This window comes from Sciurus carolinensis, chromosome 11, assembly GCF_902686445.1.
Source record: "Sciurus carolinensis chromosome 11, mSciCar1.2, whole genome shotgun sequence".
NCBI classification, from domain to species: Eukaryota; Metazoa; Chordata; class Mammalia; order Rodentia; family Sciuridae; genus Sciurus; species Sciurus carolinensis.
The window spans coordinates 130,238,298-130,264,898 of record NC_062223.1 but is presented as its reverse complement, the minus strand read 5'-3'; the positions used below and the strand labels follow the sequence as shown (position 1 = coordinate 130,264,898).

General features: G+C 39.7%; 1 long non-coding RNA gene across 1 annotated transcript; it reads left to right on the top strand.

The window, feature by feature from the left end:
• The first annotated feature begins 9,618 nt into the window (after window positions 1-9,618).
• LOC124960745 (uncharacterized) lies at window positions 9,619-25,781 on the top strand. The gene is made up of 3 exons (XR_007104116.1): window positions 9,619-9,718; window positions 17,705-17,801; window positions 25,344-25,781. It is a non-coding gene; the product is annotated as an uncharacterized LOC124960745 (long non-coding RNA).
• The last annotated feature ends 820 nt before the right edge of the window (window positions 25,782-26,601 follow it).

The window sequence follows — 26,601 nt, the reverse complement described above, 5'->3', positions numbered from 1 at the left end:
CACTCTACCTTGTCCAATTCCGAGGTTCACCAGGTTAATTTATTTTGTAATCATATCTCCCAATACTTCCCAATACATAGTTTATGGCCCAATCAAATAGAACTTTTCTTCAGTCCTGTAAAGCCCCATGTCCATATCTTTGCTTTCAATTGTTTTTCCTTCTGGAATACCTTCCACCTCACACATTGTCTCCTTGTAAAGAGACCCGCTCAGATGTCACTTCTATGAATATTTCCCTGACCATTAAACATTTGCTATCATTTGTCAAGAACATAATATGTGTAAAGCACTATGCTAGCCAGTACAGAGGACACCAATATGAATGGAACTCAGTTTCCACTCTCAAACATTATAATCCAGCCATTTGTATAACTTACCAACTCTGTCATGAAGGAATTGGCATTTCCCAAAGGTTGGGACACTCATTCCTACGTAATTTTAAAAATTCAGATTCAAGGCCACACCCCAAATCTACTACTAGAGAAGGTCTAATGTAAAGCTCAGAAATGTGCATTTTAAATAAAGCCCTCAGCAACCTTTGTGCCATAGGTCAAACATTTGTCTTTCCTCCCAATAGGCTAGTTGTTAAGATAAAGACATGTGTGTGACAGTGTTTGAAAGCAGGAAGGAACCATTTCAAAAGACTGTGATAGGTATGATTTCAGCAAAGTACATTTTTCACTTTTTAAAACATTTTAAAAATGTGTTTTAATTAGTTAGACATGATGGTAGAATGCATTTATGCATTTTGATAAATCATACATAAATGAAGTATAATTTCTCATTTTTCTGATTGTACATATTGTAGGATCACTTTTATTGAAAAATTCGACACCTTTTGTCCTTGACCTTAAGCTCATCCTTGCCTCTCCTGAGAAGAAATATGAGGTTTTTAAGGGATTCATCCTCTGTGGGATGGAAAGGCACATGCAAGCTTCAGGTATTACTCATATCTTTACTGTAAACTCCACCCTGGATCTGAAAGCCTGGTTTTACTCCAGTTCCTTACATCACCACCAACTTTGATTAGGAGCCATAAAAAATAGGAAGCATCTGGAGGTCAAGTTGACAGTTGGCCTTGGGCATGATGGTGAAAGGAGTAGGTTTTGTCTGTGGTGCCTCCTGCCTCTCCTCTGCTTTTCACTGTTCCTCATTCCAATCTCAGGGGTATTCTTTAGTCAAGACATCTCCCAGTCTGGGGAAGAGCTGATGGATGTTGGTCACTTGATAGCTTGCCTTCTCAGATTTTATTTAGAAAGGGGTAGAAGATAAGATGGTACTTAACCCAAAAAATGAATAACTAATGAAGGAATTGTGAGCAACAATGACAAGCAAGTAATGGATATTTTCAGTTGTGGAATCATTTTAGTTGTGGAATTTTCTGTAGTCCCTACATGATTCTTCACAGGTGGCCTCCTACTACCACAGGTCTTCCTAGACCAACCTTGGTGGCAAGGAGCATGGTTATTCCCCTGGTACCAAGAGAATATCACCTGATGGGCAAATTACCAGAACTCATTAAGATCCAGAAAAGAGAAAGACTATAATACAGTTACCATGTGCATCTCAGACTGTGGCTAATCTGAGCTTGGGAAACTTTCTGGGCTGGCCTTACTCCAAGGCCACAGAGCACTGAAGTTAATCCACCAGGACTCGGATGGTATCCAGAATTCTCTCCGGTATGGGCCGAATGCCTGTTTCTAGGCACAGTCAGCCTCCACCCATATCCTGATGGGACACAGTAGGGGAAAGGCCATGTGAAAAGGGAGATACTTCAGTACAATGGGAAGAATCCTGGACTGACATTCGGGAAAACCCGGGGTCCAGAACCAATATTGCCACTAGTAAATTGGGGCATTTTAGATCCAATCCAGTTCTGAGAATTAATCATTAATCATCCTATGCACAAAAATAAACAACAGAACTTTACAGATGCACCATCATGAAGGGACATGGACTGTTATGGGACCAGAAAGTCAACATTTATGCAACTTTTTGTGCCTTTGATGTTCACAGTGTAGACCCTGGAACTGCAGTCATTTTGACCCCCTTGGAACTGGTACAGAATTCCAGGGTCCACCAACTAAATCAGAATCTGCCAGTTTTACAAGATGCCCAAGTGATCCCACTGAATGTCAGAGTTTGAGAAGGCCCATTTAATGTGCACAGCACCTCTCTGAGCATTACAGACCTCACAGCTTTCATTGGCTACTCACTTGCAAAAGTCCCTTGCAAAAGTCAAGGGCCACTGCAAACTAGTCTCTGCCTCCCTCTCCAGCTTCACTTCCTAGAGGCTCTCCCTTTACTCTCTCAAATGCAGTCATGAAGACTTCTTGTGCTACACTCAGCAGACCAACACACCATCAGACGTTGGCCTGGAATATTCTCCACAGAACCATACCCCTTCGTCAACTCCTATGTTATTCCTTCAACAGATATTCAGGGAGCAACTTCTGTGCCAAGCTTTTGAAGCTTTTGGGGATGATCCTCAAGGAGCTTGTCTTTCAAACCCTCCAAATTTCAGCTTATACTCATCTTACCAAGGATGGTTTCCCTGACCCTAGAGAAAGTAGAATCCCTGAATTCTATACTCAAAGTCAGCCACACATCTCCTTTTATAACAGGTCATCAGGTTATTAACTTGATGTCTTCTCTTCCTGTTGGACTGAAACCTGACGAGGCAAGTCCAGGTGTCTCATCTTCCAATGCCAAACTCACTGGTTGGTACAGAGATGCATTCTATGCATGCTCATTCCATAGGGCAAAGGGTTCTCAAGACAGGAGAGACATGGCTGAGATACAAAGAAAGAATCAGAGAATTAACAATGGAATTCCATTGTCCCTAATAACAGACATGAGAGAACTTTTATCTCTGACTTCTATTTCTTTGATCTAAACTTCCAAAGAGATTATCTGTGCCCACAGTGTATAGCCTTTGGAGAAAGGAAATCTAAATTGGCATCCACCACAGAATTTCTGTCTACCCAGATCTGACCGGGATCCAGGCCTCACATTCCCTTCCAAGGAAAAACTACTGTGACTTTGGGTGGAGGCAGGAGGAATGCCAGCAGGGGTTGGAACCATGCTATTGTCCTCAGCCCCTGTGGGAGGCACTGCAGCATGCTTCCTGGACAAGGGGGTGAAAGTGGACCAAGTGGAAGCTTGAGTGGGACAAACTGGTCCTTGCAGATGAACCGAAAGATGAGGTAGGAGCCAATGTGCAAGCAGAGAAGTTCAGGGATTTGTAAAATCAGAGTTTACTTAAGGACAGTGGAACATAGAGATTAATTGTAAATGGGTGAATAGGGGCAATCAATAAAAGATAGATTTCTTTTTCTCTCTCTTTGTAGATGGCTACAGAAAGCTATGGAAATCTAAGGAAATTCAGGCTGGACATCAGAGTTCCCAGTAGCTGACTTTCAGAACCCCTTGACTTCATTGCTTAGGATCAAAAGGTAAGCACCAAATAATAGAGCTAGTATTTTTTTCAATGTCCTCTTACCCTCCTTTCATCTTTCTTCATCAATCTCTGAGGCAGGAAGTCTGATGATGTTAATCACAGGTTGACCAAGAAGCAGATTGAGGCTTTGACAGCTTCATTGACCTCCCCAAGAACATGCGAACACTCCTGACGTCCAGCCCGGTGTGGTTTCCATTAGATGCTCATGCCATGGCATGAAATCCAAAATGAGGTCAGGCAGATCACTCCGTAACATGAAACTCTGAGCAAAATTGGTTACGACTGCAGCTGACAAACACAGCCTGATACAGGCCCTAGAGGAAGGGAAGCAAAAGGTCACACCAAGTCAGGACAGACGCTATGTCCATGTTCAGAAAACCTTTGGATAAATTCCTTCTCCAATAACAACAGCCCTCATGTAAACTAACCAAAAAAAAGCAAACCAAGTCTCTGCATATTTAAATTGTTTTATATTATTTGTGTTAGTCTTAGAGTGCTTGTGAGTCAGAAGCAATTTCAGGAAATGCTGCTCATGCCACCAGCTGGAATCCAGGTTCCTGTTGTACAAGAGCCCTCAGACATATGTACATGTGTTTGCATGCACAAACACACAAGTTCTCACACATGCCTATACTCCCACATAAAATGTGCACGCTAACATTCCCCACATACTGTCACACATGCTGTCATACACACTACTTTCTTATTTGCGCACTTATTTACATTCCTACACTTTCACATATAGTAATATAAACACACAAACTCCTACACCCACATAAATACACACACCACTTTCAACGTAAGTTCACATCCACACATTCATTCACATTTCCTCATGTACACACATACAGCCACATGCATACTGACATACTACCCAAATATACATTCTCATACGTGTACACACATGTATATACACACACACAGCTCTGGCCAAGTTTTCCTGACATAAATACAAACAGAATGTGGTCTGTACAAAAGGTATTTGTTACATGAGAATTAAAACTGGATCAAGTCCACTGATTATTTAGATATTTCCAAATATCCACATGTTTTGCTTTGTGGACATCTGAATATTTGGCTGAGGCAAGCATTTCTCTGTACCTCCTTCTCTCCAGGGATGTGTGAATCAGTTATTCCTAATCATCTCTTTCCACCAAGGCAGAATAGTGGGGAAAGTGAGGTCAATGAAATCTGTCTCTATTGAGAAAGGTAGATGTTGAAATGTTGATTCAGAGAACCTGCAGCCTGGAGATATTTTGCAAAGTGACATCTCCAGTTCCCTGCCTAATAAGGAGCCACATTTCCAGGTAGAAGAGAAATCAACAACCCTCCCAGCTGCCTCCCCACTTATCTGCCCTCTTTCTCACAACTTCCCAACAAAGGCCTGGAAGCTGGTCTTCCTGCTAACAGTTCACATCACACTTCCCCAGGGGCTTCCAGTTTTTAAAGAATCCAGGAGACTGGAACTATTGATACCTTTCTGTCTTTGGAAACAAAGTTCTATTCTATAAAATGGGATGGAGCGCACTACTCTTGGCTTTCATACAAAGTTGCTGCTTACTCTTATCTGTTTGTGTTTGTTCAGTGTTTGCTGTTTTGTTGTGTCTATTTCCTATTGACATCTATCTACCTCAGTTTTTCCTCCTTCAGCTTATAATACAGAGAGAGGAGGGAAAATCCTCTGGTCAATAGTGAATATAAGATTCCCAGAAAGTAAGCCCTCAAGTAGTGCTTTTTTTGGTGATGAGGAAGGAAAATTTCTACATGAAACATTGTAACAAGGGACTCTTATGATCCACATGAATGTAAAGGTGATTGTGTTTCAGAAGATGAGAGCATTGGTTTGTTTTTGTGCACTTTGTCTCTATACTGTTCAAACACAAGTGACAAGACAGCATGATAATGCTATTCCCATTCTGTGAGGACAGCTTAGAGTTTTTCTTTATTCTGAATTTAGCACTAAGAAGTTTCACTACATGACTGAGAAGAAAAATGAAATACAAGTCTGTTAGAAGGTTTCTGTCTTCCAAGCAGGTGCTAAGGACTAGAAGCAGATGAAAAGCTCTCCAATGCATAATGATAAAGGGCATCTTCACTGCAGGGTGAGGGGTGTGAGAGTGCATTACTGAAGCACGGTTCATCTGAAGCTCATCCACCACTTAGTACACTGCCTGGCACATAGTCCGTCATCAATGAATGAATGAATTCAGTCCTGTATCCCCTGTGACATGTGGATATATTCTTTAGACATTTCCATGTACTTCATCTGCATAGAATAGCCATAACTTCCCAAGAATAAGTCTATGAGAATTGTACCCTCACGTCTGCTATGATCTCTTTGTGATGGCTGTCTCTGGGAGCAAGTGATGGAAATCGCTAACACCATTCCTTTGGATTTAGCTTTCTAGTACTAAGGGTTCTGTAGTTGTGTCTCATTTCCGCCACAATGGTAACTGGTGTCTTTCTGTGCACCTGACAGTCTGGACTGTGAGCCGCTTAAAATGGAAACCACCTTCTCTTTGCCTCTAACCTCCAGAGTTTAGCATGATGAGGCAATTCAGTACCCAACCATTAATGATAAGGGAAATCAAGTAGGTGGGAAAGAATCAGACTGATGTATAGTCAATTTAACAGCATCTATTAGAAAACCTCAGAATTACTCTGGAATAAGCTGCATTTCCTAGAAATAGACATGACAGAAATATTTCCACAAGCTTTCATGAATTCAGTAGTTATATGGTAGACAGTTATCTGTTGTTCAATAAAATAATGTAAGGTAGCAGTTAGGAATATGGGCTTTAGTGTCAAATTCCCTGAGTTTGCGTTCTGGCACTACCCTCATTAGTTCTGATCTTTAAGAGCCCATGTAATCTCAATGCTTCTCAGTTTTCTTCTCTATAAAATAGGGTTATAATCACTGAGAAGAATAAATGAGGTAATACAGGCAAAGGGCTTAGAACATTGCTTGGCACACACCAAGTCTGTAAGAAATACTGACTAGTATTCTTTGGGAATGAAAGAAGTGGGCATTGACTACCACAGAAGGGAACTGAGTCAGATCCAAAGGACATTTCAGTTAAACCTATTGAATCTCATCCCTTTCCTGCCTCCCATCATTCTCTGACAGTGTCCCTGTCCCCAACCTTGCTCTCATCAATACATGCCCAAGCAGTGTATACATGGTCATCTTCTAAAATGCAAATCTGACCATGTCACTGTCTTCCTCAAGGCCTCTCACGTCTGTCTCTCCACTGGATGTGCTCTTGACTCATAGCATGATGCTTGGTGCCCTGCCTGGTTTCATCCCTTCCCTGGCTCCAGATTTACCTCCTCCAACTTCCACCTCCCTTCTAACAGGCTCCAGGAACACACCTTTGAGCTTCCTCCCCACATGTGGTACTGTCTGTGCTTTGTGCTTGTGCTGCTCCTACTGTCTAGAATGGCTTCCTGTCCAACCCACTCCATGCCCATCCTGCTGGGTGACTAGCAAGCTCCTAGCATTCCTTCAGGGCTCAGGTGAAATGCCACTTCACTGGTGGGGCTGTCTTCAATGCTATTAGAAGTTGAATTGCTCTCCAAAAGTCATAGGTTGAATCCCTAATCCCTGGGACCCCAGAGTGCAACTGCACTTAGAAATAGATCCTTTAAAGAGGTGATCAAGTTAAAATGAGGCCAGTACAGTAAGCCCAAATCCAATCTGATTGGTGTCCTTATAAGAAGAGGAAACTTGGACATACAGAGAGATGTGGGGCATTTGTGCCTAGAGGGCCAGGTAAGGCAGGTAAGAAGGCAACCCTCTGCAGGCAAAGGAGAAGCCTTAGAAGAAAGCAAACCTGCCAACACCTTGATCTTGGATGTCCAGCTTCCAGAATTGTGAGAAGATAAATTTCTGTTCTTTAGGATACTGTCTGTGGTATTTTGTTACCAAAACTCTACCAAATTAATGCAGAAGCCCATAAAATTACCTTGGTTTGATTTTCCATATAACATATAAACCATCTAGGACTCTAGCAGCTCCTACCAGGCAGGACTCATAGACGCTCTTTATTCTTTCCCCTAAACTCCATGCAGCCACTGCAAACATTTATGTTCATAAACTTCATAGCTGAGAAATTCTGTTTTCCACTGAAGTCCCCACTAGAGGAACAAAAGCACTTGTGCATCCTTGGTGTTTGGGAATACATTCTATTCCAAGATTGTACTATTTAAAATATGTGTAAATATTATTTTCTGCTTGATAAAATATCTCACTATAAAAAAATTAAATGTTTTGAATGAACAATTAAAATTATTTTACTTTTGTTAGCCAAACCTTGAAGCAAAACTTGCTCTCTAAAATATGTGCCATGGTATCCTGTGACTTTTCAAGGCTCCTGTTTAGGGACATACTTTTGAGTGTTAATGTTCATGGACAGGCAGTTCCAGTGGGCAGAAAGTGTGGAGTTAGGGTTATTCTGGAAGAACAGAGAGTAGAGGAAGTCTGATGACACCCAGATTTATCACCACATGATGATAACTGAGAAGTTAAAAGGCCTCTCATGGCCGGCAGATATTGTGCTTGGGAATGGTTGCCTGAAAAATTACTGCTCCTTACAAAAGATGCAGAGAAGGTGTCATGAGACCCAAAGGTTGTGGGTATGCCTTTGACTAAGAAAAAATAGACATTAACTCCTTGGAGAAAGTGAGTGACATTGCTAATCTTTAAAGTGAATTTAAAGTATTTATGGAATTACTTGAGTTAATTAAAAATACATGTAAAATAATTTAGCAATTACCAAGACTACATAAGTGGAAATTATTATTTTAATCATAATCATAATTGTCCCATGGATACTCAATATTACCCCACAAACACTCAGAGGGAATGTCCTAGTAGAAATTATTGTTCATATATAAAGAACATTATTCTTGTTAGATTTAAAAAAAAAAAAAAAACCTCAGTGAACTGAGTCCTAAACAACAGGAAAGACTAATTTCCATATTAAGCAGAAAAGATGTGGGGAAGAGTGAAATGGAAGAAAATGACAAGAGAGTGCCATTGTGAAATGACTTGAAAGTTTCCAGTATCTACAGTTTCATAGGTTAAAAATAATAATAATCCATGTTGGAGTCATTATTTTATAAGCACTTGGCATTTGTAAACATTGTGCATTCAACCATAATGTCCCTCTGAATAGGCCTTACTACTTGAGAACTGTTCAGAAACCATCAGAATCATGGCCTTTATCAACAAAGGTAATTTATCAGGCTTCACCTTAGCAAAGAGAACCCACGCCCAGTAATGGAGTACCTGACCTTACGGCTTTTTCTCTGCCCAATTAAGAGCAAAGAACCTCTACCCTATCACCTGTAATATTCTAGGAAGTGGTTTAGCAGTGGGCTTAAGTGATAGAGCTTTGGATCAGGTCTGGTCTAGTATCTAGTGGCAGATCTGCAACTTCATAGCAGCATGACCTGGATTCAGGTACCTCATCTCTCTAAGCCTCAATTTCTTTGCAGCTAAATGAAGATGACAAGAACACATGCTTGGCATATATTAAGCATTAATTTTTTAAAAGAAGTAGTTGTTATTTAATCCATATGTATCCAGAATCACTTCATTAGCATTAAACCCCACAATGAGCACTAAAGATCCAATAAAGCAACTTTGCAAAAATACTTCTGGACTCCAATGACTGCCACAAAAAGTGAGTCAGAATTCATTTCCAGGTGGCTCAAGCTAACACCTTATTTTAATTGCCTTCCAAATAGATACCTCCCAGGTTAAAAAAGTTGCCTAAGGTCTTACACAAAGTCCAGGGCCAGAGATTGTTATGAAAGCCAGGTGGTCAATGACACAATAATTGTAAAAATCTTGCTCACACTCCCTCAACCACAGTGATGTTGAAGTTGGAAATATCAGGGTGAAAAGAAGATTTTCACAAGAAGGTGTGAACCTCAGGGCTACATTTCCTGTTTGTTTCTAAATTAGGAATTTCAGCAAAACATCCATTGCAGGCTTGTAGAAATTGAGAAATTCCCCTGGGTCCCCCTGGCACTGCTCTGCATTACCATGTTATTTCTGGGTGGGTGTCTGTTTGTTTCTCCAGGTGCCATCCAGAGTGTTCATGCACATGTGTGATCTACAGAGGAAAGCAGGACAGACGGAGGAAGAGAGAATGGTTCTCAGGAACAAAATGCCCTATGCAAAAGAGAAAGGCAAACAGAGACATATGGATTTCATCACAGAAGAAGCAAAACTCTCCAAGCCGTGTAAATGTGAGTGAGTGCCGAGGGCACATCTGAAGCAACTGTTTTTCTATGAGCCTTGCAAATTATTTTGTGGTTTCCACAGAGTTCCTTTTGGGTGATTGCTTTTAAGCACCACCTCAGCCCATCCCAATTCAGCCCGTTGAAACTAATGTTTACAGACGTTTCTGCACACTGGAAGAACGTCATTTTATAAAAATTTCATCCAAGAAATGAATTCAGGGACAATTCTTGTACACAGACTGGTTACATTCAGATTGGGTCTTCAGTGCACCTATCTGCTGGGAATTTCAAGAAAAAATAGTCAAATAATTGACATTCTGTAGCCAAAAGAGCTAATGGAGTCAACATTTCTCTTTGTAATGTTATGTAAACACAGGTTCTTTCAAGTGGCTTTTATTGAGGGACTTCAAGTCACATGATACTGTAGCATACAGTGGTACCTTACCTGCCTTCAGGGAAGGACTATAAAGAAGGAGTTGCAATGAAGCACACATATGCCATACAGATAGCAAGCAATCATACTGTAATTACAAGAACGTGTCAAGGGTGACATGGGGGGCTGTATAAAAATCAATCAAATGTAACGAGAGAGGGAACATCAGTCAGTGAATGCACCAACACTGAACATTTTCCCTTTGAAGCCAGAAGTCCTTTGACCTCAGGCAGCATTGATTTGCCATCAAATCCCAGCGGCATCACAGAAGCATCCACAGAGATGATTCTAAGAAAATATTTTCTTACGTGGTAAATGCATCCAGACTGAGAAACTGAAACGCCCCTAGAGCTCAGTGTGGTCCCCTACATTCCTTTCACCTGAATTCCCTTTGAGGAAGCACATCTATACCAGGTATTAAACAGGTTATGGGTTGGGAGAGGAAAAAAGTAAAGGTTAACCACATTTCATACCTTGGAACAGGTGACAACAGGAAGGCTTAACTGGGAACCATTCTCAAGCATAGCCAGAAGGATACAGGATGTTGAATCTGTCTTGAAGCTGGGTTGGAGCCCTACCTGGGCTACAGGTGAATAAGATGCAACAACTTAGTCAATATTAAAAAAAAATAATAAAAGAAAAATAGAGTTAAAAGTGGTCACATGGTAGGTGATCAAAACAATAGCAGGTAAAGCAAACAAGCATACTGAGACTTGTGCTAGCAGGAACCAGGTCTGCAAGACCATGTGTGAAGAGCAAAGTAGGAAATCTCTGTGATTCCAGGACTGACGTGGCTGGAGGGACTCCAGTCAGAAGATTTGGGACTCTGACTGAGCATTTCCAAACTCCAGGTTATAAATTTTTGTACAGAACAAACCCAGGACATGAAAAATAAGTCAAGAGTAACCCAGACTAAAGACTACCCACTATGTTCCAAGACTGTATATAAAATTAAGCCTTATGAATCCCATTCAGTAAATAAAGAAGTAAGTGTCTGCTATATGCACAAGTCTGTGTTACTGTGGGGAACAATAGAAGGAAGGTCTTTGACTCTCAGATGTTTAAAGTTCTCTCTCCACCCAGACTTCTTAAGTTAACCATTCCAGAGTACCAGATCCTGGTGGAAAATTATTGAGAGGGATTAACCTTCTAGTCTCAGAGCATAATTTAAATATTTTTGTAGTCCCAAAGTTTTGGGCTACAATAGGAGAAAGTTAAATTGTATTGACAATAATTCTGCCCCTCCCCTGGGACCTGTCCTTCTCAAGTCTGTGACACTAAATTTCTAGTATGCATGAGAAGCCTGCAAACCCAACCCCGAGTTCATGAACTACTCACCCATTTAAATGAACCAAGGTAATGATCCCCAAGGAGCAGTAACTTCTAGACTGAGGCAAAGATATGACAAGTTGTAGGCATGGTGCAGTGTCTTCCATAAAAGCAGCTTTTCCCAATTTGTACCTCACAGGTATATTACAAAATTCTCATTCTGTCATCAGATAAGTTTGGGAAACTGCAGTGGTTTGAAGATGAATAGTGTCCACCAAGGGACCATAGTGATTTTAAAGCTCAGTCCCCAGGATGGTGCTTTTGGGAGGTGGTGGAACCTTTGAGAGGAGTGGCTCAGAAGGAGTGTGAGGTCATTACAGATATAAGGTTATTTCCAAGTGGAACTCCTTTGGTATGTCTCCTGAGTCAGTTGCTATAAAAGGAGCAAGCATGGTCCCACCCATCCTCTTTTTCCCTCCACTCCTAATTTGAGATGCTATCATGGCTTGCTGCTGCCATTGCTATCTACTATGATGTGACCCAGCTGAGAACTAAACCAATACAGGTACGATACCCACGAACCAGCAAACCATGAGCTAAATATACCAAATTTTCTCTTTGTAAGGTACTTCATTGTAGTAACACAAACTGATTAACACAGAAATTCAGGGTTAGCCTGAGTTAAAGTGTTCTTCAAAATATATTCTGAGTCTTTAATGTACATTGTAAATCTGCAAGCAGAGAATGTAGTGTTTTTCAATCTCACTTAACCATGGAACCCTTTCCTCATAAAATGATTCCCAAGACTGGTACTCAGGGAACACACTTTGGGGAATACGATGCCAAGGGCCCACATCTCAGAACGTGCTCTCATGCAGACCTTATGCATACACAAAGAGAGTGATTCCAGATGAGCTGGGCCCTGGGCAACACTGTGCTACTATGAAAAGTTTTCCTTATGATGAAAACGTCCATGACTAATATTCATTATGTTTTCTCCAAATATTTTTTCTTGAGGTCACAAGACCTACTTCCTACCCAGATCTTTTATTTGGATGTGATGAGGAAGCATAGTTTGGTCTCTTGGGTTCTGTCCCTAGTTCTATAACCACATGTTACTCTGTCACGTTTAGCTGACCAGTCCAGTGGGAACACTTCATTCTTATTCCCTGAGGAAGGTGATGGGGTTTGGGATGTAGATCCAGTCCTTGGAAGGGCTACCTCACACAAAGAAAGGCACGCTTCTACATTCAGACAGTTGAACCCCTAAATCTGAAGAAGGGACTGGGCTCCAAGGAAGCTGGAAGAGAGACCACTGCTGATCCAGCACCTCCTGTCACCACCCCTGGAAAAACAGCCCTAAGGACATATTCCAGACAGCAGGTCAGCATCTTCTATGCAGCAGACAGCACATGAGGCTTAGTCAGCATCCAGCCCAAGTCTTGCTGCTGGAGCGACAATCGCTGCAGAAGGGAGCACGCTTCTAACAGGAAGCAGTGACTCTTCCCCAGTTGGCAGCTTCGGCACTTCCATCTTCAGTGAGAGCCTAGCCAATTTAAGAAATGTCAAGTCTTGTCCCAAAGAGTCAGATGGATTGAATCCTGGTTTCTATCATGTTCTTGGAGATGTGACATCTAGAAACCACAATTCATCTGTTTTTAAGTTTTCTTGTTTAAAATAGCACCTTTTGCAAACATGAAGAAGAAAAGACAAGGGCCTGGGGGATCTAGCTCAGTGGTAGAGCATGGCTTTGATCCCCTGCACCACAAACAGAAAAAAGAAAAGAGAAGAGAAGAGAAAGAAGAAAGAAAGAGAGAGAGAGAGAGAAAGAAAGAAAGAAAGAAAGAAAGAAAGAAAGAAAGAAAGAAAGAAAGAAAGAAAAGAAAAGAAAAGAGAGATAAGACAGAGCATGAATATTTTGTGAGCCAGATATCAAAGTGTGGCCTAGGCTCAAATACATATGTCCACCTGGAGGCCAGAGGGGTGATCCACAGATAAGATAGGTCCTTCCCACAGGGGCTGGGACAGCTGCACAAACATCCCGAGCTTGTCCCCAGAGCTCAAAGAGCCTGGAGAAAGGAAATGAATGAAGTCATGCTGGCGAAGCTTGTGTCACCCTCGAGTAATTAGGACCCTTGCCCAGCCACCTCCCAGACCCAGCCTAGCACACCCACAGGTGTGTTGTCCTTCTCCAGCTGGCATAACAAGTCCATGCCAGCTCTGAGACTGAAATAGCTTGGAGTCATCCAAGACTAATATGGCCAGGCCATAAGAGCCAAGTCAGGAAGAAGAGGGAAGGGTCTCCTTGGCTAAATGAAAATAAATTGCAAAACAGCATTGTGTATGTGGTTGCCCTGGAGAAGAAGGATCTGGAAGCAGTAAAAATAGAAATCTTGTCAAGACTCTTCAGTGAGAAATGTTCCTCCAAAGCCAGGTGGTCCCCGGGTATAGAGCAGGTGTTTAGTACCACTATACTGGAACTAACAGAAGAACCAGCTGAGACTCTCACCCAATCCCAGACCTTCTGGAAGTCAAGGGCCATCAAGGAGACATGCCCTCCAGTATTCTGCACTTTTTTTTTTTTTTTAAACTTTTGCTATATAGGAGACTGAACCCAGGGGCATTCGACCACTAGCTACATCCCCAACATTTTTTAATTTTTATTTTGATACAGAGTCTCACTAAATTGCCCACCAACTTGCAATCCTCCTGCCTCTGCATCCTAGGCTTAGAGGCATGCACCACCGTGCCCGGCACTTCTGTACCTTTAGATACAACTTTTCCATTCATGATTTGGTTCGTGAGTTATATAGGTTACTTATTAACTCCATTTTGTATATGAAGAAACTTGAATCTGAAAACGTATGAGTCTTCACATTCCCTCCACCTGAAAGCACTGAGACTCAGGCCCAGGCTTCTGACACTCCTGCATTTGTGTTTTGATTTTTCTCCTGATGGTTCAGGTCCCAAAAGCTTTCACCAAGCAAACTGACCTTGATGGAGGAGAATATGTCTCCTGAAACCTACTCAGAAGGTGGCATTTTTAAACTCACTCTGTCTTCATCCCAGTTCTTGTCATAAGTCTGCAGAGAGAACAAGTAATATTTGTCATGCAGGAGAACTTTGGGGCAGCAGGGGCAAACACAGTCACTTCATCCTTGCCTCACTCTGTCCAGCATCCCTTTCACATCCCACCTGGGTGATTCCATGAGTCCGAGTTCCTCCAGTGTCCCGTGATAGGCTTGTGGGCACACACCGATAGGGCCAACTAGAACCTAATCAAACACACACAGTAAAACCTCTGCATTCAGATCTTTTTGGACAGTTCACTACCTATTAATCACTCATGTGCCTGGAATATTTCTAGTGACTTTTTTTCTTGGCAAAAAAAAAATCATTTTGCCAAAGGACAAAATTACAACAATTTAGTTTTGTCACCTAAATTGGTTTTATTTTCTATTCTAGAATTAGGCAACACTTCATTCCATAAAATAGAATAAGTGTTCTGATGAATAGAACAGAGGAGATTGGATTTACAGACATAAAAGGACTAAAGAAAGCAGAAACAGAAACCAAAAAGCAGATTGTTATTTCAAAGTTGACTTTCTTGTAAGGCAGGGACAGGGAGACAGAACAATAGAAAACTAACTGATAGGTTCACTTAAGTTATTATAGGTTACTTTAGTGTAAGGATGAAGGCAGGAGGAGCTTCATATCATGCCAACTGAAACTGACTTGTTTGAGAAATTTGGCAGTGTTTTCTGTAATCCTGATTTTTTGGAAGATCAGCTTAGTTTTAGTTTGGTGACAAAGAACCTCGGCATGAGGGACCCCATTTGGATTTTCAGTCTGGTCTATTATGTCCCAGTGCGGGAGCTTAGTCCAAAAAAAGCCTCCTGTGATTTTTATTTTACATTGTATTTGTGTTTGTGTCCTCTGTCTCCTGCCATTGAAGATAGTTAGCCAATATGCTACAATGTTTGCTAACGCTGCAAACAGCACGCAGAGAACATTCAGGAAGTGTTTTCCATGCATTTGAGAACTGTTGGTGTTCAACATAGTGACAACTTTCTTTTCCCCCTGGATCAGAGTTCTGTTTATGTTCTCTGTTGCTGACGTCCTCATCTCAAGAACTAAAGTCAGATGTTCTTTGCTCCAACTGTCACTTTTAATGAACTCTTCTTTTTTCCTCCCAAACTGTTCTTTTTAGCCCTTTTTCTCTTGCTTTGCCCTTTCTATTCCTCACCACTTCTGCCATGTTGTTCTCATTTGGATAAAAGTGTTGTTATATAATCATTATTGACAACCAATCATAGTGGTTTTCATATTGCTTAAGAAAACTGGCCAATCAGGGTTCACTAAGAAAGTGTCAGGGTCTTCAGCTTTTTCAGCTAATGTTTACTGAGCACCCACTAGTTGCTGGGTGTCAGGGGATGGGGGGACAGAATAAATAGGACAGGAATCTCAGTCACCAGTCACAAAGCCGTTGAGCATCTAATGGCAGAGCAGAATTTGCAGTATTCCATGGTCACTTCTCCAAGCCCGTTAGGGTTACTCTTTGCACAGCATACACAAAAAGGGTGCTTGACACATGATTGAACGAAATAAGTATTTTGCCCCCACCAATTTTGATTTTATAGTTATTTGAAGACTGAAAGTTTCCTACAAGATGAGTTATAAAAAGACATGGATGACTGAAAATAAAGAACGAGACAAAAGCATTTAAATGAAAAAGTAGTTATAAACTTCAGGCAAGAATAATACACACAATCAGACATCTCAATCTTTCTACTCCCTCTAGTACCTTAAGTTCAGCCTGCCAGCCTGAGGCCAAATGTGGGGAAATCCTGCTCATGAAAGGCCAAGCTCACCCCACGAACTGCACCCTGATCAAGTTCTCCCACTACTTGGACAGGATGAGCCCATGTGTTGCGGCTTAGGGAGAATATAAGTTCATTCAGTTCCTTAAATTGCACCCTCCATCCCTGTTATATACACCAGGCATGAGGTGAAGAGGCATTCAAACCAAGAACTTGATTCTGGGTCTTTCACCTCAATCCAGGACTCGTATCTCAATCTGTTCCATCTCTGACACCTGACTAATGGGCCTTACTGTTGTTCACTGCTTCCCATCCTGGTCTCCCACACGCATTTGACACTTATAGCCACTCCACCCCACCCCACAATGACCTTGCCTCATTTACATCAGCAATTCTGAGTTTTCATGCTCTCTTTCATTCATACTCTGAATTGTGAAAGTCACCTCTGTTTCCTAAAGACCACCTACTCTGGAGCTCTCTCCAGGTAATAATCTTTCTTCTCCCTTAAGGGCCTAATGACTTTTCAAGAGTGTCCAAGACAAAATCAACCTGGGAAACTCACAAAGGCAATGGGCAGAACATTATGATTATAGACATCCCATATACACACTTCAAGTGTAGAGGTGGTGATGGATGGCGCCAGGCAATTGCCCAGCACTCCCAAGCTGTGCTTGATAGGTAAGCCACCTGCCAGGAAACATCTTCCTCCTATGCTGCTTCTGCCCTCTTTCCTTTCAGCCCATACAGTCTAGGATTTCACATAAACAACCATGCAACACCCTTTACATTTTGGCTCAGCCCTTAAATAACCCGAAAGACCTTTGGGGGTCAATCATGTCAAAGAAAGATTCAGAGAAAGATACTCAAAGGTGAGAAAGGGGAAGAACTGAATACACTCAGATGCAGATAAACCATAGAAATGCAAAGTAGCCCAGCCTACAGTGAAGCCAAGAATAGCAAACTGAGACAGGTAAGAAAGCAACAATGGAGCAACAAGAGAACTAGAGAGAGAGCAATTGAGGATGTGATAGCACCCCTTCTACTACCTCCTCTTAGATTTTCTAGTTCAGGAACAATCACCCTTAGAAAGTGGCTATTTTCAAAGGAATTTTTTTAAAAAATAGGGACCCAAGTCACTGGAAAGAGAAGCTGTTCACAGGTGACTGGAGAAAAGAGCTGTTGAGAGACCTTTGTTTTAGGTCATCCAACACAGGAGAAAGGAGACCCTGTGTGTCTCAATTAGGTGTTGGTTGCTACATCTATGTATCTTCTTTCTGAGGAATTTAAAACCCCAAATGAAGACTCTAGTGGGAAAAACCCCAGAGTCTCTATTTTGTATAGTCAGTTCTTCACTAACAGTGGTTAAAGGTCTTGCTAGGCCCTAGAAAGAATTTAATTTCAAAATAAATATATGTTACAAGAAAGTCTCAAACCAACCTGAGAAATCTGAGATGTGTTTCTTTATTCTAGGTCTCAAATGGATGTTCTTCTGGAAACTCACCCTTCACCTGCTTCTAAAGGCAACTTTCAGGGGCCAGATAACTTACTAAGTACAGAAAATTCAAGGGTAAATATCTTGAGTGTGCTATGTTATTATCATAGACCAAACACATTTGTGTCTTTCCACAATGTCAGAATTTATTGAATAACAATAAATTCACAAGCTACACCATTTGAACAGTGGCAATTCACTGAATACTCGTGGGTCACCTGACAGTCATGTCAGGCAATCATAGGTTCTTTTATTCCACTCTTAATTTTGAATATGTATAACACTCAAGTTACATATCACCCTTCACAATTGTTCATATATATATAATATGATATTTATATCTGATATATTTTTATCTCATATATAATATCTGATATATTTATATATATTCAGATATATCACATATATATATATATATATATATATATATATATATATTAGAAAAGCTAAGAAAGGATTAAGGCGGCATTAGGGATTTAGAAGGCTGAACTGAGAACAAAGACAGAGAGCAGACATGGATGCAAAGAGTTACAGTAAGTGGTCAAATAAAATTAAAAACCAGCCAAAGAACTTGTTCGGTGTATAGAGTTGTCAAAGCACAGGGACTTATTCTAGACCAAGGTCTGAATGGATGGTAGTTTCACAATGTCAGCTTGGAGTGTCAGCTTGGATTGGGACTTGTGTGGTTGTCATGAGCAGAAGAAACTGCACTCTGCTAAAGCCAGAAAACAGAGACTCTCTGAAAGTTCATTGATATGGCAATTTTCTTGGTCAAGGGTCTTGATGAGTGACCAGGTGGCATGGTCAGGGTGCTACCATGTCCAGTCTTGGAGTTCTCCTCCTTTTATGGGTTTCATGAGAGGGAGTCACTTCATTTGGTGTTTGATAAAACTCATAGGCCTGGTCTTTCCAATATGAGTTTGACAGGCTTATTCATCCAGTGCTTCTGATTAATTCGGTAAGTTCACAAGTGGTCATTCTTATTAGCATGATTAATTTATTTACCAGTTTATGCTTTATGGTGGTGCCAGGCACATAGTGGTTGTTCACTTGCACAAACGTGGTGTAAAGTCATTCCACCTCAGAACTTAAACTCAAAATGGAGTAGCTTTATGACAAACTATGGTTTTAAAAATGGAGTAACACAGGTTAAGGTATAGCCTAAAAACTGCTGTTCTATACGTCGTGGAGTAACTCAAAGCAGAGCACAGTAAATAAAATACTCTCTTTCTGATTTTGAGGACTTAATACTTTTGGGCCTCTGTTCTATCTGTAAGATAAGAAAACTGGAGAGAAGTCATTCAAAATCTTTCCAATTTCCATTTTTCTAGTCAAAAAAGAATAGACTAGTGCTGGGTATGGTTGTGCCTACCTATGTTATGGGGCGCAACTTAAGAACAGACTGATCACCACTAAGAAGTCCAAATTTGAGAGTCTTTATTAAGCCGGCCGGCTGACTGTCACACACAATGGCCCACAAAATGGCTATTGGGAGAACAGCCCCGACCACAGGGTTGTAGGGGTTCTTATACCAAAAATCACATTAATCATAAGTGTCTGTTGCTATGATTTGAAATTAACATCGTGAGATCATCGACAGAGGGGGAAGTGGGTCAAAATGACCCTTACCTAGGTACAAACTAACATCCACACAATCACTGTTCACATGGTACATTGTGTAGGAGCAATAGGAATCAAAAGAGAGCAATTCTTTACTACATAGGAGTTGCCATTGCATATTATTAAACATGTCACACCAAGTAACTGATGATGGGCACAGAGGCGGGGTGTCCCCATGGGAGAAGCTTATTTCCTACATAACATGGAGTCTCAGAGCAAATGGAGTCTGTTTAGTCATTTCCCTTAGAGTCTGGCCTAGAACATTCTCATGGAGTCAGATCTGTCAGCCTATCACACCTGTAATTCCAGTGGCTTGGGAGGCTGAGGCAGGATTATAGTAAGTTCAAAGCCAGCTTCAGTAAAAGTGAAGCGCTAAGCAGTTCAGTGAAACCCTGTCTCTAAATAAAATACAAAATAGGGCTGGAGATGTGGTTCAGTGGTTGAATGCCCCTGAGTTCAAATCCTAGCACCCACTGCCCCCCCGGAAAAAAAGAAAGAATAGACTAGGGAAGCAAAATAAAGTAAGTTATGCCTAAGTCTCTATTTTCACTTATTACAAAGAAAATCAAGTATATGGTTTTGGTCACTGGACACATAATTTTTCTTTCCAAATGGCAATTTTTATCTTTAAAAAAAATACAGACTAGCCACTTGGAAGTTGTCCCAAATATGACTTTAAAACTTCCAGGCAGCCCATAAATCTAAAAATGCTCTGATTTCATGTCCAAATAACATTATCAGGATATTCCTTGATACTACATTTGTGCCTGATCAATATTGCTAGTTACTACTATTCACACTCAGCCTTCATCATCAAATCAGAATAGCACAACTCTACTGTTTGCTGAAATAAAATGTGAATCTCTATTACAGATAGTATCAGACCACTACAAGTTTCTAAAGCAGGCACACCAACTTAGACACCTAACACAGGATATGCAAAAATCTGAATAGAAGGCAAAAGGCCAGAGATCCATGATTTCATATATGCTTTGTAGAGCAAGCAAGCAAACAATCTGTTGTATACTAACCCAAAGTAATGCAAAGCTGTGCATTTTGAGGAATGAAAAATTGGCACAGCAAGAACCCACAGGAATTTTCAAAACTATATCAGAGGTTGCAAAGATGAGGAATAATGATTTCTCATCTTAGTCTTCATGGCTGTAGAAGAACATGTAAACTGTAGAGGCTTGAGAATTAAGGCAAATCACAGGGATTGGAACGGGAGGGGTGTGGGTTAAAACCTCAGGGTACTGGCCATGCCATCCAAGAGACCTGGATTTGAAGCCAGCTCTGCCGTGTGTTTGACATTTTAAAGTAGGAAAATTATAAACAATTTTTCTTGATAATTCTGTATAAGATTGTTGTGAATATTCACTTAGACTGTATGTATAAAAATACTTAGCCCAGGGTTTCACAAGTGGACAGAATCTGAATATATGGTGACAATTATCTACAAGACTTTTCTGTATAAAGCATTTTACAATTCAGTAGATACATTTATATACATGCATATATTTTAAATGCTTTTACATGTATTTAAAGTCCTAAAAAACCTTTGACCAAGGCACATAAACACTAAACTGACAAAGTCTAGAAATTGTTCACCCTATAAAACTTTTTCTAATTTATAACTTTGACTTTCCTAAGCAGTGACAATACCTTTTTAAATATGTGATTAAAGCTGTAATGTTCCCTGTAAGCACTGCATAAACTACATTCCATGCATTTTTATACGTTGTCTTTTCACTTTCATTCAGGGCAAAATAATTTCTAACTTTCCTTGCTATTTTCTTCTTTTACCTTGGATTATTTAGTAAGGTGTCATCTACTTCCCAGATATTGTTGTAGGTTTTTAAATTTTTCTGTTATTAATTTCTAATTTAATTCCAATTTGTGATTGAAAAGCACACTTTGAATGATTTCTATCCTTTGATGTTTATGAAACCATGTTTTAAGACTTATTAAGGTCTGTCCTGGAGAATGTTCCACGTGCACTTGAATATGTTGCTCTAGGTAAAGTATTCTGTGTTTTATTTCAGTAAAGTATAACATCCATGTTCTTATACATTTTAATTTCCTCTCCTTTGTGCTTCAACTGTTACGAAACCTATATGATAAACCCAACAATACAGTGTTATAATCATTGGTTTGCACAACCTGATTTTTAAAAGTAAGATAAAATAAAATATATATTTATACAGTCTTCTATATTTTTATATGAAGTTACTGTTTCTGGTGCTTCTATTTCTTCCTATGGATTCACATTGTGGCGTCACTTCCTTTCATTTCTCATCGTTTCTTGGAAGGCAGGTCTGCTAGCAGTAAATCCTCTCAGTCTTTATATATCTTGGAAAGTCTTTAGTTCACCTGAATTTTTGGAGAGTTGTTTTGCTGGATATGAATTTGTGTCATCATTTTGAATGTGTCATTCCACTGCCTTCTTGCCTCCATTGTTTTAGATAAAAATTCAGCCACTAGTTGCATTACTTTTTTGTTCCCCAGTTTGGGCTTAGTTTTTTTTTTTTTTTTTTTCTTGCTATTCTTTTATATTTGTGTTGGTTTTTAGTAATCTTACTATAATGTCTGTAGGGGGATTTTTGTATTTACCTACTTTGAGCTTATTGAGTTTTGTGGATGTGTGTAAATTAATGTTTTACATTAAATATATGACACTTTCAGTCATGGTTTCTCCAATAATGTTTTTCCTGTTTTTCTCTCTCTTCTCCTTCTGGAACTCTCCATGTAAGTTGGAATATTTGATGTTGTCCCAAGGTCTCTGAATACTTGTTAATTTCTCCTCAATATGTTTTTCTCCCTATTCTTCATAGTAATTAACTTCTATTGCTCTATCTCATGTTTACGGATTATATGCCATTGAAAAATCTGCCCATTTAACTTTTTCATTTTAGTTAGAGTGCTTTTAAATTCTAGAATTGCTACTGCTTCCTTTTTATCATTTTCACTTCTCTATTGAAAATTCCTATTAGAATGTCATTGCCATCATATTTTTCCTTTAGCTTTTAAAATATATTATTAGAGCTGCTTTTAATTCTTTGTATGATAAATATATTTGGATCCACTTGGAGTCAGTCTCTATGGATTTATTTTTCCCTGAGCATGGGTTATGATTTTCTGTTCCTTTGACTATCTTATATTCTATTGGAAACTGGATGTTTCAGATCATACCTTGTAACATGTCTGGATTCTGATTTTTTTCAAGAGGTAGTTATTGTTTTTAGTAATTTACTTGGACTTACTTTACAAAAGTGGTCTGCCTGAGATGTGCAGCTACTGACGTCTTGACTCAGTTATTTTTTTAATTTTTTATTTTTTGCTTAGCTTCCCATGTGTCTCCACAGCTTACCAGCAGATCAGTGACTGAGAGAATTATGCTAAAGCTTCGCCTGGAGCCTGTAAGCTTCAATTCTCTGCTGACAGGTCTTTGTGTGTGTTAAGGTGATGGGGTTGGGATTCGAAGTTCTGCCTCAGTTCTTACTTACATTGGTCTGCTGTAAATTTAGCTTCACATCAGCCCAGAGAAATGGAGAGATTATTTAGCCCTTAGATGACTCTCATTTCCAAGAACTCCCTATTAAGTTTTGAACTGGTCATCACTTCCTTTAACTGGTACTAAAAACCCAGGTTAGCAGAGCTGTGAGAATTCCTATCCATAGGAATAAAATAAAAACAGACACTGTTTTTATTGATAATGCATCTAGGAATGGTTTTGGTTCTCCAGTCCAAATGGAGTCCAGCTGTAAAGCTGCTGTTTTCATGGTCAGCCCTGCCTTGGTAAAACTAGTGCAATGACCAATATTTGGAGGGGTTTAAAGGGAGGGACCGTCCCAAGAAAGAAGGCTATAGATCTCTGTGGGTCCAACTTTTCTTATTCAAAGTTCTAGCAGTTTTGCATGAATAGACATTTCTCAACTTTTAGTTTTTCTCCAGTTGATTTTCAGAGTTCTACAACAGTTTTTAACAGTTTGTTTCAGCTTTATGCTTGTCTTTTTAGGGAAGAAGACTTGCTAAGCTTGCACTCTGCCATAATAGAGAACACTGCCTGTAGATAAACCTTCCAAGCCAATTGCTTCAACATGTACCAGCAATGTTTTTGTTTACCCTATTTACTACTCCCCAACAATTTATATATTATTTCTACTGAAAATTTCTTTAATACCTGTTTTGTTTTTTCATGGCTTCTATGCCCTAAGGACAAAAAGGCCTCTGAAGATGACCATGAAAGCATCTTAACACTTCTTTGCTCTCTTTCTGAGACTTTTTTTTTTTTTTTTTTTGGTCATCTTCTGGTGCCAGGGATTAAATCCAGGGTCTCACACATGTTAGGCAAATGCTCTATTTCCAGTCCCTCTTCCTGAGACTTTTCCTTGCATCTCTATATTCACATAAAATACACTATGGGTTGGGCATGGTATTCCACACCTGTAATCCCAGTTACTTGGGAGTCTAAGGCAGGAGGATTACAAGTTTGAGGCCAACTTCAACCTGAGACCCTGTCTCAAAAAAAAAAAAAATGAGAAAGAAAGAAAGAAGAGAAAGAGAGAGAGAGAGAGAGAGAGAGAGAGAGAGAGAGAGAGAGAGAGTAAGAAAGGACCGGGGATATAGCTCAGCAGCAAAATATCCTTAGGTTCAATTCCCAATATTGCCAAATTTCAGTTGCACACTTTGACATGTGATTTCTCTAGAATTGTAAGATATTCCATTAATTAAAGTTCAATGTATCAAAAAAATAAATTCCCTGTATTTTATACATTTGACCTCTTTTTCAATCATTCTCACCCTTGGCTGCACATTAGAATCACCAGAGGATCCTCTAAACACTGTCAGTCATTAGGATACACCAGATGCACCCTAGATCAATCTAAATCAGACTTTTTTGGAGGTGGTTCTAGGCACATGTTTTATAAACCATATTTGATAATTGTGATGTACACACAGGACTGAGAACTAATACCTTCTTGTTAATAGTGCCTTGGCTTATCTTTTCAGGTTGGCTCCTCTTCCCTCCCAACAATCCAATTATAAAACCTTAAAGTAACAGGACACCAAAACTATAATCTATAAAGGAAACAAAACAAATTAGGCTTGTTAAAATTAAAAACTGGACTCTTCCTGCCTTTCTCATTTAGTCTACAATTGAAACTTTATTCATGTCCTATTTTCTCCAAATCTTTATAAGCAATAGGACATAATCCATTCACACTCTAGATGTTACCTAGCAAACCACCTCAAAGTAATGGCTTAAAGTAACATTCATTCACTCCTGAATCTTCAATTTGGGCAGGGATCAGCAGGAGTGGCTCATCTGTTCCACTTGGAAGCAGTTGGAGTAATTCAAAAACTGGAGTCATCTGAAAGCTCCTTGATCACATGCCTGAGGGGTAGACAAGGAGTCTCAAACAGTTGGGGACTGGAACTGCTGGAGCCCTCAAGCATCTTTCCCTATGTCCATGAGTTTTCTACTGGTCTTTCCCATATGTATGGCTTCAAATTAGTTGAATTTCTTACATGTTGGCTCTGTGGCTTCCAGAATGCATACTTGAAAGGGAGCTCTCTGTCTAGAAATTGTGTTGCTTTTTCTACCCTAGTTTGAAAAGTCACACAGTGTCAGTTCTGCCTAATTATGTTCAGTAAAAACAAGACATTATGGCTGGCCTATATTTAGGGGAAGGATAATTCACTTTTTGGTAGAAAGAATGTTTAAGTGCTTAAGGACATATTTTTAAATTACAGCCTACTAGCTCAAATCAAGGTTTTTATGAATGACAAATGACTTAAGAAGGGACTTCCCATTGTCTCTCATAAGATTAACCTGTCAAGGTCACTCCTGTCCTACCTCAAAGGAGTGGTACTTTAGGCACTGTGATGGCCTATGGTGGAAGGAATCCCTAAATCACACTGAAAATCCATTTATAGTGTACCCCTCAGAAGTCAATTGGAAGAAATCATTTATGCTAATCTCAGTTCTGTCTACAGCTAGAACAGAAGAGCAGGATGCCAACTGTGTTTTGCCTTGATGGAAGGTCAGAGAAACGGATCTTTCATCCTATCTTCATCAACCAAAATCACACTGAAGAACAGCTGGACAGTTTTGAGGGCAGCACTTCATACAGGGTAAGACTGCATTCAGTGAATAAAGCTAAATAAATATAGTAGACTTCAGAGTAAAAAGAACATTTTCATGGTACAGATCCAATGGCAGTTGCAGACCTTACACAAAGAAGAGATTTTCAGACTCTTGTCTAGTGCTCAATGAATTTATATCACTTCCAAAACTTTTATCTCAGAATACCAGAAGAGAGAAAGACTTCATCTCACAGCATCTGGGTAAAGCGTTGCCCTAAAATTTCTCTGAAGAACAATGTTTCTCTACTTCCCATTTTTAATTTAATTTTTCATGTGATGTTTGCATTCTATGCCATAATGTATTCAAGTTTAATGTGAAATGAATTTATCTTCCCCAACTTTTTTATATTTAAAATTAAAAACCTGAGAAAACGAGCCATATTTACTCTGTGATTATTTCCTGGCCCACGTTCAGGTACTTCTTTGCCTTACAAACCGTGTTTAAGAAAAGAACTGTAATCTCCATCTGAAATGGAATTTTAGGGCTTGAGAAATTTCTTTTTTATATTTACTGACTTCACATTGAATACATAAGTTATAAATCCTTAATTTTTTGTATTCAACAAAATAGAAATCAAAGAATATGAGTTGGGCGTGGTGGCACACACCTGTAATCTCAGCATCTTGGGAGGCTGAGGCAGGAGGAAATTGAGTTTAAAGCCAGCCTCAACAAGAGCAAGGCACTAAGCAACTCAATGAGACCCTGCCTATCTCTAAATAAAATACAAAATAGGGCTGGGGATGTGACTCAGTGGTCAAATGCCCCTGAGTTCAATCCCTGGTACCAAAAAAAAAAAAAAAAAAGAAGGAATACATTAGATTATAAGGTTATTAGAATTATAAGCCTCAAGCCTCAAAGGTCCAAAGGATTCCTAACATCATAACTTAGTCAATGTCAAATAACCAATAAATTATTCTTGACCATGTATAATTTTCTATGTGAATGCTTTTTTGATTTGACTTAATGTTTATATTTTACATTCATTGCTTAGGGTTACTTTTTTATTTCTTCATTTTAAATATTTTATAATACATTTTATACATTATACACATATGAAAGAGCTGTTTCCCAAAACAGTGGAGTACCTTTCATCAGACCAGTGTTGCC